Genomic DNA, 19,374 nt, shown 5'->3' with positions numbered 1-19,374 from the left:
TGAAACCGTTCTTTTTTTTTTTAATTCAAGAAAGCACAATAATAAAAAACGCAGACAGGTATCACATGCGAACAACGTCATAGTAAACCAAACAGCAGTAAAACAATTTACTCGTCTACACCTCGTCACACTTCTTATGTAAGTATTCTATTTACTTTCTTTTAATGTGCACGATTCCTTGAAGCTTCAGAAAAAGCTAATGAACACGCAGCGAACGATCGAACGAAAGAAATTATGGGCGTAACGTTAAGAGACAGGAAGACAGGGGTGTAAATCGGAGCGCAAATGGGGGAAGCCGAAGTTGAGATTAATACAAAGTAAACCTTGGCCGGTTCCTTAATGAATAACGAAATTAACAGCTGGTGCATTAGCGTAATAGAATGGGTGACAGGGGAAAGAAAACGCACTCGACGACGAAATGACATAAGGTGATGTAATGAGATTGGGATATTTGCAGGCATCTATGCACTGTAACCCTTCCTTACTCAATGCATCTTACTGGACCTGTAAGTTAGTCTAAATAAATAAATAAATAGATACTATCGTCTCCCGCAAGACAGGTGTCAGTTCCACATCGCTGCGAGAGGGCTTCGTCATGCAGCGGACATGTTCATGACGGTGCCGATGACGGTTAAGCGCCACAGGAGATCCACCGCGCACAAAGAATGTATTGAACTCAGAGTCGCGCGCGTATAGTTCACAAACCTTTAGTCTATGTCTCGTAGTGTGCTCCACATAATCATGAGGAGGAGGAGGACATTAGCTGCAGGCAGACCTATAGCCTCGCGAGACTTGTTGGTGATCGCTTCACTCGAACGCCGGTTCCGTCGTTTGCTGCGTGTCTCCTCGTTAACTACTATGGTCTTACCTATTCAACTAACTACTCGCGGTGCATCTTGAACGCGTCCCTTCCGGTCTCGCTTAGCAACGCGAAAATTGCCCACCGCACTTGGCATCCTGTTGCTAACGCAAAACCATTCCTTGCATCACTTCACACAGCGCCGTGGAAAATGGTGCTACACTGTATCTCCTCTTTCTTCTGCTCTGTGCTCTGAAATTTTAAAGAAAGAGGCCGTTAGCATGACAACGAAGCAACTCTGTAAAAGAGGGAGTCTAATTCTTCCAGCCGGCGTGCAGCTGTGGCATGCATACTTCAACGACGTCAAAAAACTCTCAGCAGTGCTGCGCAACACAATGCCGAAGAGCGTGCGCCTTGTAACAAAGGCTGCGAACAAGCGTTCTCCTGCCGAGTCTTTTTTTATGTAATAGTTTATCACGGAAGAGAAACGCGCACTAGAATGGCAAAGCGCATTTGCATGTAAAGGAGACAGCCGCGATATCTTTCCACTGCATTAGCGAACAAGGCTCCTCCCGCGTTTCTTTCCCACGTTGCACACTGTGTTTGACATCTCACTTAAACAGAACACTCCGCGCAGCGATCGGTTCGCAAGCTGCACCTGCACCTGGCAGCATGTATGTGCTATCAGTTAACGCCAATTGAGTGAGTGAATGAGTGAGTGAACAAACTTTTATTTGGTCAAGCAAAGCGCGATAAAACGCGCACCCGGCTAATCCCACGACGGGACTGACAGATCTATTCTGCCGGCCCGATCGATTCTCTGTCATTTATTCGACTTCAGGTTCTGGATAGAGTTTCGAGCTTATACTAATGTTTCGCACTCGTTTTATTTTGTACTACACAACATTAGCTTAAAACCATACGCAGCAAATAAAAATACACAATGGTATGGGTGCATTTCGAAGTTTTAGTAAATGTTTATGAAACATTCCTACAAAAGCTGCCGAATTTCTCAGCGCATCTGCGGTGGTTGCTATAATTCACCCAAGGCAGCGGTTTGCACGTCAAAAGGTAGTCAAATTTCTTACAGCCGTTTTTAATGCAATGAGTGACTGTCCTGCTGTGTACGAGACGATGTTGGATTGCTTTCTCAGTGTCCTGTACGTTGATATTAAAAATAGTGTGAAGGCGATACAGCCCAAAAGATTCATCGATGTCTTCACATAGGCTGAACACGGTTTCTGTTTCAATGGGCAAGCAATTTCTTTGCGTCGTAACTAGTATCACAGTGTTTTCAATAATACAGTAAAATTCAGCAGAATTTCACCAAAGGCGTGAACAGAGTGTGAGAAATCTCGTTCGTCGGCAAAATTTGTCGTCGATTGTTCTGCGCCCTGCCCCTAAGTTGCTCCCGCTTAGAAGATGCAGTTATTTCACGGGCAATAGAGCGTCCAATGCGCGGCCCGTAACATTGCGCGCATAAAGGCACATAGAACGAACGTAGCAAAATGCGAGTCGTTACATTTTGTTCGAAATGACTTCGAAACCTGATAAGGGACTCATGAAATGCTGGCGCATTACAGACACAGCCACCTTCACTAGTCAGAAGAGTATGCCATCGGCTCCTAATGCCAACTGTCCGCAGGGCCGATGACAGAAGAGGCGAGACTGAAAAAGCCTGCACCGAACACGCCTACTCTCTTTTCTCCTTGACTGCTTTGGCAAACAGTCCGGAAATCACAGCAGACTCAGCGACCAGCGAGCTGGCAGCGGACAACAGCTATCTGCGACAATGACTCACTCACTCGTAAGTTTGCTTTGCCACAGTCTTCTTTCGGCGCCGTTCTATCGCGCGGCTCTTACAACTGCACATTGTATGGCGCCGGCTAGTCGTGCATCGAGCGGGCGTTGTGTTTTTTACGAACTGATATTGACAACGTCTGAGCCACCATGGCCATCTTTTCTGCCTGGAACCAATCCCTCGTACATTTTGACAGCTCACGCTTGATTTATGATTTGCTTTTTGATTCTGCGAGAAGTCTGGGATGCAGTACTCGGTCTTCGTTATTTTTTTGTTTTTGTTTTTTTTTTCGTTTACGTTTGGCTGAAGGCTAAAACGGCGCCACGCACTTGATTTTGTGTTTGTAACTTCAAACAAGTGAATCGGCACAAAGAAGATTGACACAAAGGAAATGGGCGTTTTCGAATTTACGTGCTCCGCGGAAATGCTTCACAGAGAGCACAGAAACCAACCAAAATTTTAGAAAAATACACCATTAATCGTTTTTCTTTCTTTTTTCGATAAAATTGAGTATGGGTACTAGTTTTGACACGACCTGTAATACCCAGTCACACGGAGCCCTTTTTATCGCGATAGAGTTTGATCGGGATCGAATTTCATTACCGCGATTGGTTCCCTTCCACAGCTTGTGCAAAGAAGCCAATCGTTACGGTGAATAACGAGATTCGAAATAACAGCATAACAAACATAAATTACAAGATAACAGTCGCAGCTACGGTAAATAAACGAGATTATGTGCACGTAGGTCTTCTTTTTGCGGTGGCATGTTTCCTATTCGGTGCAGGGCCGAACAAGATACTGATACCGTCGTCCTTTTCTCGTGCACGGTGCGTGGCTGGGGTATACAGATGGGCTATGCGCATTTAAGTGGCGCGGTATAAATAAGGGGAATAGCTCTACTATAATACACGTCTATGCGTTTATTTCTGGCCACCACGATCAATGGTCCATGGTTATAGACCTTCACATCCTAACGGAAATTGTCGCCCTAAAATTAATGTCCCTTAATTTAGTGTGTTCCTTATACTTAGGCTCCCGTTTTCAAGCCGTTTCAAATCGCCAGATTCGTTAAACTTTCCTTAATTACCTTTAAAGCCTAAGACCTCAGACATAACAAATGCGGGTATACCGAGTAGGGCTTTATGTCATATAGCAGTGCCTCGCGCCGTTTTACCGCGGGCTCGTTAACCCGGCGTGCCTTTGCACTGCCTCCGACATCTGCTGGCGCCCCCTAGGAGGCCCCGTAGGCTCTAGGCTACGGTCCATCACATCCTGCTTGCCAATGGGCGCACGCCCACCCGTACAGCCCGCGTCTGCTGCTGCGTGCGGGCTGCAGGGTAGGTGGAACGTGAACAGGCATCCATGCCGCTTTTGTTTTAAAAGCACCCACGCAAATGACTTATGCTTCCGACGACCGTATTGCAGCTCCTCCGTTTTGTTTGTAGGCTCAACAACCCCAGAAAAACAGCGCTAAACTTACAGAAGTGTCCAGCAATTCATCACGTGGCACTGGACGTATCTCAACAGGTTGATAAGAGCATCGGGAGTACCATTATACAGATCAAGATGCCATTCGCGAATTAGGGAGGTATGTCCTCGGTGGAGCTGCTGGCGCGGCGAGAGTGACGGCGAGGGGATGAAGGAGCAACGTACGGATGTGACGTACAAAGGACGGGTGAAGTGGCCGGCAGTTATGCGGTTGCGGGACGGGCGCGCTGCATTGTGCAAGTGCACTGTGCAAGTGTTCCGCTGCATTGTGCAAGTGTTCAATCTCACTGACGTGTGCGGAGGGGATTCCCAGAAAGTGATGTCAACAGAAAATCATCTAATTACAGGACGTCATAGTGATCTGCGAGTTTCTTTTTCTTCGTCCTCTACTTTTCTTTATTTATTCTCATTTTTTTTCGAGCAAGGCGGTTAGTGCGACCAGAAACGTTTGAAAATGCTATCCGCCCTTTTTCGAGGTTTTCTGAGAAATAAAAGTAGATCCTCACAAAGTTTATATCTTGAGGAAAGTGGGGCAGTGCGCAGGCAAATCTTGAAATGCTTGAATGAATGAGGGGCTAAAGAAAAACTGCTGAACCTTCGTTTCCGGTCTGTTTAGAGACGTCATGTGAAACGCTTAAATGTTTTCCCCCGTCCCTCGGAGGGCAATAACTGGTAATAATTTCATATTTAGACCAAATATGGCCACTCTACGGGTGTCGCGTGCCGAAAGTTTAATGTGTGTATATTATTGTTATGTTTCGAAAGTATATACTCGATTCTCGTTTATTCCCATTATTTAAGCGTTATACTAGGTATTCGGCTGCTTTTCCCGGTCCAATAGGTGAATTAGGCTAGGCAAGTTGTTTATCTTTTGTAGAAAGAGGAAGCTTGTAGGGAGTGACGAACGATAAATTTTTAAACATATTATGTTAACTAGTCTCTGTAGAAAACTACTTATTCAAGCGTTCAACACTGCTACTGTCGTTATCCGCAGTGTTTCCCAGAGTCCTAAAGCAACTGCACAAAATACAAAACTTATCTTTGGCAAAAATGGAAGTCATGTTAAGTGTAATGTGTGGCGAAACTGTCACGTTCATGGTTTGATTAGAAGCGTCGTAAAATTAGGAAATTCGCGGGCGCTAGTTGGAATCGGTTGGCGCAGGACAGGGGTAATTGGAAATCGCAGGGAGAGGCCTTCGTCCTGCAGTGGAGATAAAACAGTCTGATGATGAAATAATTACTGAACCCTAATTACAAACAACTGGAATGTTCATACTAACTTCTCGAAAGGAACACGTTCGGAGCAAAAATGGCTTGTGATTCTGCAAGGTCGCAATGTCCGCCGCTTTTCATTTTTTTTTTTTTTTCAGCCTAGGCACACGTCTTACCAACGTGATTTGATGTGCGGTAGCGTCAAAAGACAAGACACAAAGAGATGAACATAATATGATGTTGATGAAGGAGGGAGAATAAGCTGCGCGACTTGAAGCTAACTTCATTGAAAATCATATATTCATTATTCCTACTTCAGGATATTGGCTATTGGTCATATATTATTTGTTTCCATAGTGCTAACTCGCAGAGGCCGTTTGAACGGAACCCGTCACTCGGTGGCATGTTCATGAGCAGTAGATAAGGAAAATACAACTGCACTTCTGTTTTTTTTTAATATATTTTGCTTAAAACGCTTCTCTAGCGTGCACAGTTAATATGCTTTTCGCGATGACATTGTTGGCAAAAACAAAAACAAAAACGAAACGCTTCGAGAATGGCCTCTTTCTACACGTTCCACGAATCAACCGGCAACAGAAAACTTTCTTTGTTGTTTCACCTGCGCCACGAACAATAGCGGCAACCACCCTCGTGGGCTCGTGCACGTGAGAGATGTGCAGTAACGCCCCAAAAAGATATAGAACGACTAAAATGCTGAAATAACATCTTATAACAAAGACACGAAGAGTAGGAGGAAGTCCACCTTCTATGCACTTTTTTAAAAAAGCTCGGTGCGTCCTCTTCGAGATGCAAATGCGACTGCACGTTCTGCATTTGCGTTCGCCGTTCCTTCCGTAAACGACTACGCCGAAAATTGCGCGTCTGAGGACCTCCCCGCCACCGCTGTTGCAAAGCGAACGCTTGTGGCATTGCGTCGCGTTGCACGCTTTCTATGAAGTCTGCCGAGGTCGCCGAAAAACTCTGTGGCAACACTTGAAGTGGAATAATTACCGTATCTCCTTGGAGATGTTCTAACAAAGGTTAGTTCATATGCTAATGCCCCTCTTTCTTCGACGGAGAATGTTACGAAATAAAGCTCTACGAGTGCTTTGCATAGACAACGCGTGGGATGCAAATGCGGCAAGCTTTTTTTTTTCTTTTTTTCAGTTCAGCAAGCAGGGCGGAAAAGCGCCCACAAAGAGCTTGCCGCGAGCGGCTGGTCGAAGAGGCAAGGATGGCGCGGGTAAGGAGAGTGCACGCAGGATTTAACAAAGGAACAGGCGCATCCTGAACTCGAGGCGCATAATTGGCAGGATGCAAGCGTTTTCTAGATGAATGCATTCTATTTCTCTCTTTTACAACGTCTATTTTTTTACTTCTTTTTTGCTTCATAAAGTAAGTTAAACTAGACGCTGACAGAAACACTGAGACAATATAGGCGAATTAACTAACTAATCTACACAGAAAGCTAGCGTCTACCTCTAGTCATGGTGCTTAGAACATTCGCAGTCCTACACCTTTGCACGGGGACGCACGCTCGCACTGTATTCCTTAAGCAGAAAACGAAAGCGTCCGCATTCTGTGTTGACGACGAACGTGATTATGCGTTTGTACCGAAGATAGAAGAAGACACGGCGCGTGGCGCTGGGGAAGCCGGTATCTCTTTTCCTTTTTCTTGTTATCCTCGAACGCGACGCACCAGGCGTCAGTTCGCTTGCGCCAAAGCTCAGCAATGAGGATTTGCACACCAGAGAGACCGCAACAGGTTACAGATACAAGATGCGAACGCATACGTTCTCGGGTAGTGGCAATGCTGGCAGAATGGCCGCTGGAGCGGACGAGGCGTTACGGAGGATCGAGAGGAGGCGCAAACAGATTCGCGCTACGGACCCGCAGAGCGAGCGAACTGGAAGATTCCGGTTCAGTGCCCCGATCTCGCTGGGGGAAGGCGCCGAAGCGCAAGTTCGGTGTCGCGTTGTATGTACGTAGTTTTCTGTAAGCTGCAGCACTCATCAGCGTATCTGGGAAGCGACCACTACTGTACTTCTTTTCCATTGCGGCGTCATCATGGCCGTCAACAGCGGCCTAATTAGGTACTGCACACTTTGAACAAAAAGGTGTGTGCGGCCACCAAAAACAGAAACGCCCCCAAAACTGATATCTGACCCGGCAGCTCGAATGATGGCGGCTTGATCGCGTTATCGATGGCGCACTCGTGAACACCGTGAGATGAAAGGCGCAGAACAACACTGCCAACAAATGCGTGGCAAAACTATTACCATAAATCAAAAGTCAGCACGGTTTTTTTAAGCGCAGCCAATGTATGTCGCTGCTTCTTTACCTCCGAACGCTGTTAGGGAAGCAACTTGTGGACATCGCGCAAGTAAGTACCGCGGTGTCAAAGGATTACCGGGCCTCTCGAGCTGGGCGTTGATGGAAATCAGGTAGGAAGTGAGTCAAGGTGAAGGGGTCGCTATGGTGGCTGGGCATGATTATCCTCTTTCTGGTGCGAAAGCAGGCTCAACGGCAGGAGGAGGAATTCTTGCAAGAGCTATTGAGGAAACCAAGGAAAACAACGGAAAGGAGTATGCTGAAATGAGAGGCGTCCTGCGCTCTAGAGCTGCATTTGATAAGAGATAGAAAGATAAAAAGCAAGACGAGGAGAGTTAAGGAGGTCAAGCAGACTAAAGTACGTTTTGCTACCATACACTGGCGGTAGGGGAAATGGGGAGGAATAGAAAGAGGGTGGGAAAAAAAAAGACTACCACTGCGAGCACGCGCACAGCAGTACTATAAACGGTCAGTGACGCCAGTACGGTTCAAGAACTGCAAGAGCGCACGATTAGCTTTCTGCGTCAGCGACGGATGTGGATAAGGTCAAAGGATTTTCGTTTAATTAAATGTTCTGTAGTCCACCCGGTTTAGTGCTATCCGTAGGGAGATGATGCGCTGAAAGTCATGTTGAGGGCACGTGCACGAGGTGCGTTAGATGGTTTCTTCAGGTCCACAAGATGTTGTAGTTTTTCTTTATTAATGTTACTCGCTGTGCCACTTCGCTGTACGCTGCTTCCCATCTTGTCCCATCTTCTAACGCAGTTTTTTTTTTCTTTGCTAACCAACCAACTAGCCCACCAATCAATTTTCGCCCGCGTACATGGGCCGCAACGCTGCAAATTGAGCTAGTTGGATTGGAATCGAAGAAGCAAACAAAACTCGGCGATAAAACAAAGGACAAAGAAAAGTGGCTCGAGAGCTGTGCCAGAGCTCGTGTCGTGCACTTCTTTATTAGTCCCTTATCTTGGCGCTGAGGCGTGTAGTGTGGCCGCCTTCTCCGCGCGCAGCCTGGTACAGTGTGGTAGTCGCATACTCGTGGCTACACGATACGTCTATATTTTCAAGCGTATCTTAACGCGTGAATTGTTTGTACTAGGTCACCTGTATAGGTCTAAGAGGGAATTAGCATACTATCCTTTTTGTATAATAACTTCTCCCTTCTGGAACTGGCAAGGCGTTGTGCCCCTCCTAGTAGTAGTGGCCAACCAGCTCTCTCTCTCTCTCTTTCTTTAAATTTGTTTTACGTGCTGCGCAAAGTTAAGGTGCTACGTAATGTTCATGTTCATTCCTTTTCAACATGGCACATACTCACGAGTGTGCACGTGGAAGAAACCACTTGCTTCACATGCTTCAAGCTAGCTGTTCACAAAAAAAACACGTATACACATCTTCCTTGCGTGCAATTTCAGACTCAAATACCGTATTGTAACAATGAACAAAATTTCAAGCAAAAGTAAGAAATAAAAAGTAATTTGCTCGCGCACAAGAAACCATAAATAATGTTTATTTTTCTCCCGAAGCTGCTCAGCCTTATGTACTTTGCCTGTTCTAAAAATTTAAAGGCGTCTTTTCAGTTACACAAACAGAAATGTTTCGCCTATCGATATTAGGTGCGCAGTCTTTAAAAATTCTATAATCACGACGGTTCCTTCGTCATGGTCCTGTCAGATTTATAGCAGGTTCTCCCTGTAAGTGCAATTATGCGGCATTAAAAAAAAGACAAATGGTTCTACAGAAAGAAAAATGCCGCAAGGTCCCAAAGTATCAGACAAACAAAACATGGGGCTTCCTTCTTCAGCGAGTTTATTCTTTTTTTCCTTCGTGGCGCAGACGCGCGTCCCAACAATTTGTCTTCGTTCCTCAGAAGCAAATTATGAAAGATAGCAAAGATTTATCGCATATTCTTCCACGTCCCCAGTAAACATTGTCTTACACCAAGCGTGGCTTTGATTCGATTTTAGAGTTTGTAAAAGTCGTTTTTCGTGTCTCAATACACCCCGTAACCTTTCTGGGCTCGTGTGCTAAAAAAAAATTTGATAAATCTCACCTAAAAAAACTCAGTATTACAAATAAAGCTGCTTTGTTTAAATTCCGCTATGCCCAAACATAGTTCGACATCAAGGAAGAATTAACACAATTTGTTCATCTCTATTTCTGGTCATCGATAGTAAATCTGTACAAAAATACAAAGAAACGTTATTTAGGTGTGAACTTTGCTATATATCAGTACACTAAATGTATACTAATAAAGAATTCATTATATATATAACTACATAAATAATTTCTAGGCTATTCCAAATTAATGCTATACGCAAGCGCATATCAAGTACGTCAATATAGGGTTAGATTTCCCGCGCCTAAAACAATGTTATTAAACTTGCGGTTCTATGTCTTTACTCGTCGCTTGTTCCGTCTTTTGCGCAGTTCCCATTCAAGGATGTTATCAAACTCAGCGTAGCATTAACGAAACGCTGGACATTGCAGGGTTAAGGAACAGACGAGAACTTGTGTCGTCGGAAAAAGCCATGACACGGGAAACGCGAATCAGCCAAATCACGGTTAATCTATTTCTTTTTTTTTTAATCGTTGTATCCGCTCTCTAGCGAGTGATTTCATCATAACAGGGTTCTTGCGACGAATATACTTCAGCTCGACATAATCTCTCAATCAGAGATAGCACGTAATTATCGAAGTATTAGGTTTAAAACGATAAGTCAGGCTTCAACGTCACCGAACGATAAAAAACTTGCTTTATATAACAAACACACGTCTAGTTTCTTGAATCGCGATGTATTCAGGTAGTGCAGCGATGAAATATGCATCTATTGTCGCTGTTGTCTGTTTTCTATAACCGTATATACATGGCATTGATCCCACTATACATTTCGTTGAGTTTGTGCTCGCGTCATCAGTTGATGCGCGAGAAGCTTTGAAAATTTTGTTTTGTGTTGTTTCCCCTATAATCCCTCCTCCCCCGCCCTCCTGCTTTACTAGAAAAGAAAACAAGAAATGTAAACAAATACGACCACAGTTTATAGTGCGACTGCACCAAATTTGCTATTGATCCATGGAAAAACAACAGCGTTGCGCTGATGAAAAAGGCCGCTCATATATACGCTGACCAAGACCAGGGGTTATTTTTCTGCTGTGTGATCTTGGTTGTGTACTAACATGCATGCCACCAGTTACTCAGATTTATTTTTACTTTGCTTGCACGCTTGGCTCTTCGAGTGGTCGTTATTTCGCTGTTCGTCTTTCGCTTAGAGCATTTCCCTTCGAACTACGTCTGACCGCACAGGCATACTCAGCAAAAGTTACGTTATTCGGGCCAGACCGCACGAAAGACACGACTCACGCAAAAGTTATACGTTGTACGGGCCAAACCGCACGACAGATGCGACTCACGCAAAAGTTGCGTTGTTCGGGCCAGACCGCACGACAGACGCGACTCAGCAGCCCCTATCTTCAGTGCGGACACTCTCTCTTTGCTCCTTCTTTTTCTTTTCTTCTTTTTTTTTTTTTTTTTTGCCTTCCTTGGGTCCCACGCTAACGTGGACAGTTGAGAGCTGGGAGAAGCGACCGAGATCGACTAATAATCGAGCCTGCCATCTTGCTGTGCACGCGAGATGCCCTGTCGCTTCCGCGGTGCCGTTTACCTTTATTTTGTCTACCGTATTTTTGCACCCAGCCTCGCGATACAGTAGAAGCCGCTCGTGTCTTATATCTGTCGCTCGTTCAGAGCTGCTTCCATTCTACGACCTCTGACGTACGTCTTGCTCAGTGCACCGATCCCGCTTACCGGAGTGTTCGGCTAGATCTCGTCACGTCATCGTAGTGCGTGGTTAAATAAAAGAACACTGCAGGTGAAGAAGGAGAATACTTTCACAAACAAAACCTTCCAAGAGAGGTAATATTTTTAACATCTTGGGACCGCCACGGGACCCTTGTTCAAACCAAAAATATAGCACAGCGTGCAACCGTCTGACTTTTTGCGAACAAGGCGCTGTGCGGAGATATGTATATCTTGAAAGGATCCTGCTAAGGGCGAGTGCAACTTCTATTTTCGGTCATCGACATTTCGCTGGATGCGCCATTCGGCTTATGCTTGTCTCGGTCGGAAGAAGGGGGGGGGGGGGGGGATTTTCCACCTTCTTTGTGCAGATGTCCAAAGCAAGTTTGTTCGTGCCCGTATATAGCATGACCATAAACTAGCTATCGGACGATAGCGTTCACCTACTCCCCTCCCCACCCCCCCCACCCCACTCCTTTCCCAGCAAGCCTTCTAGTTTGTCGACTTGTACCGATTTCTTTCTCTTTTTTTTTCTGGACACTGACATTTGTACTATAATACTGTTATGGCACGTGACTGATTGTCTACAACTGCAGCACCGTTTGCGGTCTCTTCTCTCCTACGCGAGTATTTGTGTAAGTGATCACCTCGCTGCACGCCACAGAGGACGGTCCCAACGAAGGCTAAAATTGATGAACTGCGAATATGATGGTCGGAAATTCGCGTGCACCGACATCGATACGAGTGCAAGCCACGTACTCTTCGAAGGCTAAGACGGCAGCTATACATCTCTTTAAAGGAGGAGGCACGCCGCGCCCGAAGAAAAACGTAGAAGCCGAGCAACGTTCGCTGTTTACTAGACAGATGATGTCGCCGCAAGCAAATGCGAAAACGCTGTGAAAACGAGTAAGGGGGCGTCTTCGAGGCAAACGAACATTTGTCACGTGAAATGACTGCATCGTAAGCCATATCGCTTCTTGCAACTCTAAAAGTTTCATGTATTCGTCCTTTAGCAGTCTCATCGCCGCAAAAAATAAATGGAAATTGGTGGACGCCAATCGTAGCTATCGTTTGATGCTTCCTGCAAATTCTTCTAAGAAGGCATGCAGTCACCATGTTAGTAGCGATGCCGCGGAGTATTATTCCTCAGTATGTTTTTACCACGAATCGTAAGAAATTATGACAAGTTTGACAAATCTACGTCCATATTTGCAAGTTACGCAGCGCCAATAACCAAATATTTCCTTTATTTTCTTTCTCTTTCTTCTTTTTTTTTTTACTACGTGCTTAGTTAGTGCACCTTTATGTGACACGGAGGAGTTTATCATGAGGTCGTTCCCTCGATTTCTGCAACAGTTTGAAGAGTATAAGGTCTCACTACTGATACCATTGATATCCCTGTTTGCCACCTTTGGAGCAAAGTGAAGAAAGAGTGACGTCATAATGACAGCAGTTGACTCCTCAAAACTATCGGACTAAGAAATCTGCGCAGGTATGCAGACACACGTACGAGCAATGCTTCTTTGGCTAAGTTTCTTCCACTACGTGGTATATGAAACCTTGGTGCGAAGGTTCAGAAGCATTAGTTTTCGGCGCGTAAACATGTGTGTCATCAAGAGCCTTTAGTTTTCACCATGAATCATTCATCGTGTGCTTCGTGTTTGTGAATGTTTAATCCTCGCTAACAATATTGTCACATATTTTGCGGGGGTCAAAATATCGGAAACAGTTAACATGTGACGCTAAAGCCATATGGGGACCTTGAGTATTACTGTGGAACAAAAGCAAAGCAACCGCTCCCAATATCTGCTGCCCTTGTCCACAGGCAACTCCGCAATGTTGATACACGCTTAAGAGTAGCGCACACGCATTCGCGTACGCCGTCAGTTGACCTTGTAATACGGGGGTTCATCATCATCATCATCATCATCATCATCATCATCATCATCATCATCAGCCTGGTTACGCCCACTGCAGGGCAAAGGCCTCTCCCATACTTTTCCAACTACCACGTACTCTCCCATACGGGGGTTACTGCGCTATAAACACACGGACAACATAAGTACAAGTGGACAGGACGCGCGCAGTCCTGTCCACTTCTGCTTCTGTTGTCCGTGTGTTTGTAGCGCAGTAACCCCCGTATTGCAAGGTGAACTTCCACCAACTAGCCAACTTTCCGCTCTATACTGCAATACGCCGTCGGTACAGGCTAAACAGCGCTGAACTAATTCAAGAAGCACAATCGACTTTTTATTCCGCAAAACTGTCACGTAACGCTGCGAACAGCTTGGTGAAGCTTAGAAACGAGCCGAAGGAGCGATATCTGCATTGCAAACGAACAAAGAAACCAAGCGATTGGCGTTACACTAGCGCGTGCAGCCTTCCACTTTGCGATAAAATGATTACGAATCTCCAACTTCGCTTAGCAGCATATTCGACTGCACCTTCGAATGAAGTGTCGTTCATTACCCGTCAAAGTCATGTAATGAAAGTGCACAGCTGACACACACGACCGGACGCATTTCGATGGGGGCGAAATGTGAAAACACCCGCGTACTTAGATTTAGGTGCACGTTAAAGAACCCCAGGTGGTCCAAATTATTCCGGAGTCCCCACCACGGCGTGCCTCATAATCGGATCGTAGTTTTGGCGCGTAAAACCCCATAATTAATTAAATTAACACGCACGGCTACTAATTAAAGTGTTCAGGTATAATATAGGAAAAAGTTTGAAGCTATGATACCTTCCTCCAGGTAAATACTTTGTCCGTAAAATTTGATACCATTGAGATCAGCGCAAGCCAAGCTGACACAACAGCTGACCCAACATGTTTTATATGTTTCAATCCTTGAGATATAGTTTCATTTGAGGCATCAATTACAACTTGCACTTAATACATCACACTAATCCAGAGCCGCTTTGTTTACTCGTCTTGAAAACAGCGGTACGCAGAGCTAAAAAAAAATGTTGCACATCTAAACCCACAGCTGACATGGTATGCGGGAAAATTAAACATGGCGGTTGCTTATTTGTTTGAGCTTCGGTTACAGGCTTCTGTGCGCCCTTTTAATGCGTTAGCATTAGGAGTGTCAAAGCGGAAAAAATATGTGCGTGTGAAGTGTGGGTAGCTGGTCACGTGGTAGAGATGGGATGAGAGAGCTTAGAAGACCGTGTATATATATATATATATATATATATATAACGTGCGTCAGGCGCAACTTGTCAGGTGAGTGGTGGGTTTGAGAACACTGCAACAACTAGCACGCAGGCGCATTGTCACGTGGTAATTATATTTACTTTTATGCGTGGATTTTCTTTTTGTTATCCTTAAATAATTACCATGCAATACCTAGTAATTAACAGTGGTGGCACAAGAAATGTCGCTGAAACAAACGTTTCGGCTTGGGGACTTGTCTTTATCAGGGCAGCAGCTCCTTCCTTAGCAGCTTCTATGCATGCGTAGCTCACTCTCCCCTATCCTCAGTGGGAGAGGAGGACAAAAATAAGCCGTAGCGGCTTATTCTATATTATTCAACTTATATTATCTTTGTTAATTAGTTGAAGCTTCCATCTTGCTGCGAAACCTTCCTTTGTGTTCGACACAAGACCTAGGTTGCTTCAAAGGCAGTTATCGCTCATGTCTAGACAAGCTGCTCAAGTTTTGCAATGACCCCTTATCATTTAGGTCAAGTTAATTAAATGCTGGCTACTTCAACTAAATTAAATGATTATTTTTTGAAAATGAAAAAAATATATACTGATGAGTAGCATTGAACAACGCCCATCAATATACAGAGATCACCATTCGCCTAAAGCTCTCCGTTCCCTCTCAAGCTCTGTATGTGCTCTCTCAGCAACTTCTATCCGGCCCTGCCCTCTTTAATTACGCAGGTAAAGCGTGGTCGTTAACGGCATACTACTTTGGGGCGTGTCCTAAGCCGCAGAGAGCGATAATGTTACTTTCTGGCATTCTTCCCTTATCCCTCCTTCTTACACCCTCACATAGCCGCGAAAGTCACGTACAGTTTAAGTTAACAGCACTCTAGGGAGCACTTTGGCCCAGAAACCGTTCCAGGGCAGTATTTGCCATTCCCAAACGAATTAAAAGAAAACCACGTCGCTTGCCTCCACTCCACCACCGCCACCACCGAGCCGAACGCTTCAACGTACGTCTCCAGTAAACAAAACAAAAAGCCCGGGCAAGTCTAGTATAGGAAAAGTAGCTATTACACTTCTCCTAAAGCGCCCACGAAATTGGCAGTGGCTTAGCTCGGCTATGCCAGGATATACGTAGTGAAAGCTAAGGCATATAGCATGGTTAGCCTTGGTTAATCTTGATTGCAAGTTCACGTTAATCTGGTTGCCTAGCTATGTTGCGGCTTCTAGCCAGTCGTTCGGCGCGCTTTTCGTCTGTTTCCTCGGCGATTCGTTTCCTCTTCATCTCGTTCCGATGTCGATTCCAGGCCTCCTTATCAGAATTGTCGCCGTCCATACTGCCGCCTCAACTGTGGTTGCGGCGCACGCGAGCTCTCCTTTTCAATCCTCCGACATGTTATCAGGCATGCAATGCAGCTGGCGAAGCGAGCGGAGGCGAGCGCAACGACGAGGAACGCGGTCTGACGTCATACCAAACGGCGGCGACGGAAAGGCGCGGCGCAGCGGCGGAACACCTGTGGCTCGGTGCTACTAGTGGCGCATGCGCAGTAGTGATTAGGAAGCGAGAGAGAGAAAGATATCCGCGGCTAGGGGCGCGTTGTGACGTCATGTGCCTCCTCGAAGCACCGCCACGGCGAAATCACAGGCTCGAGGCCAATAAAGCTTTATCTTTAAACTTTCCGGGAGTTTCGCACATATACACGCGGATAGCTCAAGAAGCGCTGTTCGTGTTAGTGGCATCGTTCGTGCCATTCAGTGGCGTGTTGACCGTATACCAGGTGTCCCAGCTAACGTTAACCGGAGTTTAATAATGTGCAAATGCCACGTAGCTGGACAGAACCAAGGTAACGTCGTTTGCCGTCGCTTGGACATACTCAAATTAATTTTGAATTCCCTTAATTACATAATTAGTCTTAATTCATGATTCAACTTCTCAAATATTAAAACTAGATGAAAAGTGTCAATGAGAAAGTTGTAGAGCAACATGAAAAACTCCAGATACAGCTTTCTGTTGCTCAGTACGTGCTACATAAAGGTGTTTTTCCGAGCGTGAAAGAAGCCCGCAAATGCACGCAGAGTGCCTCGAGCGGCCAGTCACGCGGCAATTTTCTCTGCTGTCAGATTAGAACAAGCTCGAGTTGCTTCGCCCGCCGCTCTGAGGTGCATGTGCTATTCTGGTGATGTGCGAACAATGAAAGAAGTGGACTGGAATGGGTCTACACAGTGTGGCGTATCGAGAACGCCGTTCTCAGTAAATATGAAGAACACTTTGTGGTGCATGACTAAAGTACTCTAAACTACGCGTAGTATATTTTTCAATGAAAGAAAGCCTTCCTAGCTTCTTTTCTCCGCTGAAGGTGGCAAATCCATATATAACGAAAACATTAAAAAAAGTCCACTTAATCTTTCATCACAGGCGAGTGTAGGTACATCGAATTACCTGATATATCGAACTATTTTTAGTTCACAGGCCTATTCATTATAGCCGGGTTCGACTGTACACCGTTACCGATCACAATTTATGGATTTTGCTATATCAAGCAAAGTGCGGGCCTTTCGCTGCAGTATTTGTCATGCCCATTTTGAAAGAAAGGTATGGATACACCAGTATCAACAATGATTGAACCTAGTAGCAATAAAATAAAACGGTGTCAGCCTAAAAAAAACAGATGAAAAAACAGACATCAGAACAATCGAAACGGTCCGAACCTCAGAAATTTAATAAATGGGCCATGTAAGCAGTTACGTATATTAAATATCTGACGCGTATTTGCCGCTTAAGTCACGAAATAACTTCAGTCGTACACTGACAACATTGCCAACTGTACATCTCTCTTTCTAATTTAACAAGAATTAATTTCTAGATCCGTTCCTGACGTAATTCGTGATTTCATTCTTTCGGCAAATCACTGCCACTGAGACGCGAAAGCTGATGTTCGTCCTGGAAAAGACGGTAGAGCCTTACGCAGTAAACAAAATTGGTGTAGTGGAACCACCCGCTGTTCGTTGCCGAAAGATGTAGCTAAAGAAAAACAGCGATGAAACACGAACAAATACGAAATCGCTAAAGCATAGATACCGAAGCAAACGCGGTGTAGAGGTATAAGGGTAGGAGTAAGGCCGGAGGGTAAAGTCAACACCAGTGGAACTGATAACGAGGTTGGCTTAAGGAGACCAGCCCATTACCGACTCCTGCGACGGCTACTAACCGCGTAATCTCATTGGCGGAAATGCTCAGCAGACCGCGCCAAGAATCGATCCACGCCGATGCTTTGTTGCCTGTCAGCACCGCCAGCGCAAACGGGGTGGAGCTGCGCTTCGCGTGTCACCATATAACTGCACACACAGTTTACTTCATCATAGCATCCAGTAATACCAATTATGGATTTTCTCACTTTCCCTCTTAGCAGGTCACCGTCTCAGTCAGTTGCTGAAGTGAACGAACACGCTTTCTCGCCACAGCACGAACTCAGCGCCGGGAATAAACACGTTAGGAGCAAGAAATACGATAAAGGAGAGATCCTATCTCGAACTCCGTCGCTTTCAATGACGAGTCGAAAGCAGGTCTACACTGTATTCAGTGAAATTTACTCTATTCTTTCAAAAAGTATAGCTGTTATAACGTCACGTTTTTCGGGTGGATCAACCATGTCATTGCGTTTAAATATCCGTGAACAAAAGCCTATAAAATTAAAGTCTGCGTTTAGCCAGTATTGAAACCATAACCAATGCATGTCGAGAAAAAATCACTCAACTGTGTTTGCTAGATAGGCTTCTTACAGCGGTATCTTTCTTTGCAGGATCTTGACTCAAGTTCTTCTCCAGTATGCGTTCGCACGAAACCGGTAGCACAACCTTCATAGTCAAGTGCGCTGCCCCACGGCTTCAGCAGTGCGTTTGAATTTGTTCCTGAAAATCCATACTTTAACACTTTACTTCTGGATTTGAAAACCGCTGAAGTCCATATTTATAGGTTCAGTATTGGCTTCGACAACCACTCCCGGTGGTGTTCTATATACCATCGACCTTACTCTGGTGACACGCCGTGCCTATAGCACACGATAGGCACCACGTGCCACAAGCCTGTTTTCATGCACCTACTTTACTGACCAGATTTCCTGCCTCTAAGTTGACCTGTATTCCATCCTGATTATTATGTACACTAACCTGGTGTGGTGCTCTTTATTGTGCTTTCTTATATACACGTATTTTGTCACTGCTTGAATATTGATATGAATAAACCGATTCTGCTTCTAAAGCATCGCGTGAACGATTTTATTGCATCTGCAACCGTTCGCGACATTTTGAAGTTGCAGGCCGCGGTGTACAACCTCTGATAGCCAACATGTTCGCTATTGTAGTCACCAACACGAGATGTCTTTGTATGTGATAGTTTGTCAGTTCGCGACCCTCAAGTGGAATTTGCAGCTCTTCCACCAAATGGCTGCAGCTACGAACACATCAAGCGTACCTGAGTTCGGTATTGCCGGAACTGCGGCCACGCGTATTCAATGAGCTGACTTTTCACGACTGGTTGAGGCGCCGACCAGGTGAGGAACATTGATGATACGCAAGTTACCTTGCCGAGTGCGGTATTCTGAATGGCGAAGGCGTGTAACATCTTACGCGTGTGTCATTACCGACCGGGAAGGTGGGGCCTCGTTCCTCTAATGATCAGAGACTGGGAGTCTATGCAACACGCAATGTCTGAATGCCTCTGTGTAGGAGAGTGCCATTTAGTACAGCGGATGTCACGTTAATTGTAGTCCCGGCACTATAAGTGCCAGAAAGATA

The 19,374-nt window shown here is 45.3% G+C and overlaps 1 long non-coding RNA gene across 1 annotated transcript; it reads left to right on the top strand.

Annotated features, from left to right (window-relative positions):
• The first annotated feature begins 2,126 nt into the window (after positions 1 to 2,126).
• LOC129386242 (uncharacterized) lies at positions 2,127 to 18,816 on the top strand. Its single transcript, XR_008613687.1, has 3 exons — positions 2,127 to 2,606; positions 6,468 to 6,543; positions 18,381 to 18,816. It is a non-coding gene; the product is annotated as an uncharacterized lncRNA (long non-coding RNA).
• Positions 18,817 to 19,374: the final 558 nt, after the last annotated feature.

Source organism: Dermacentor andersoni, chromosome 4, assembly GCF_023375885.2.
Source record: "Dermacentor andersoni chromosome 4, qqDerAnde1_hic_scaffold, whole genome shotgun sequence".
NCBI classification, from domain to species: Eukaryota; Metazoa; Arthropoda; class Arachnida; order Ixodida; family Ixodidae; genus Dermacentor; species Dermacentor andersoni.
The sequence above is the reverse complement of the archived record's forward strand: the minus strand, read 5'-3'. Positions and strand labels throughout refer to the sequence as shown.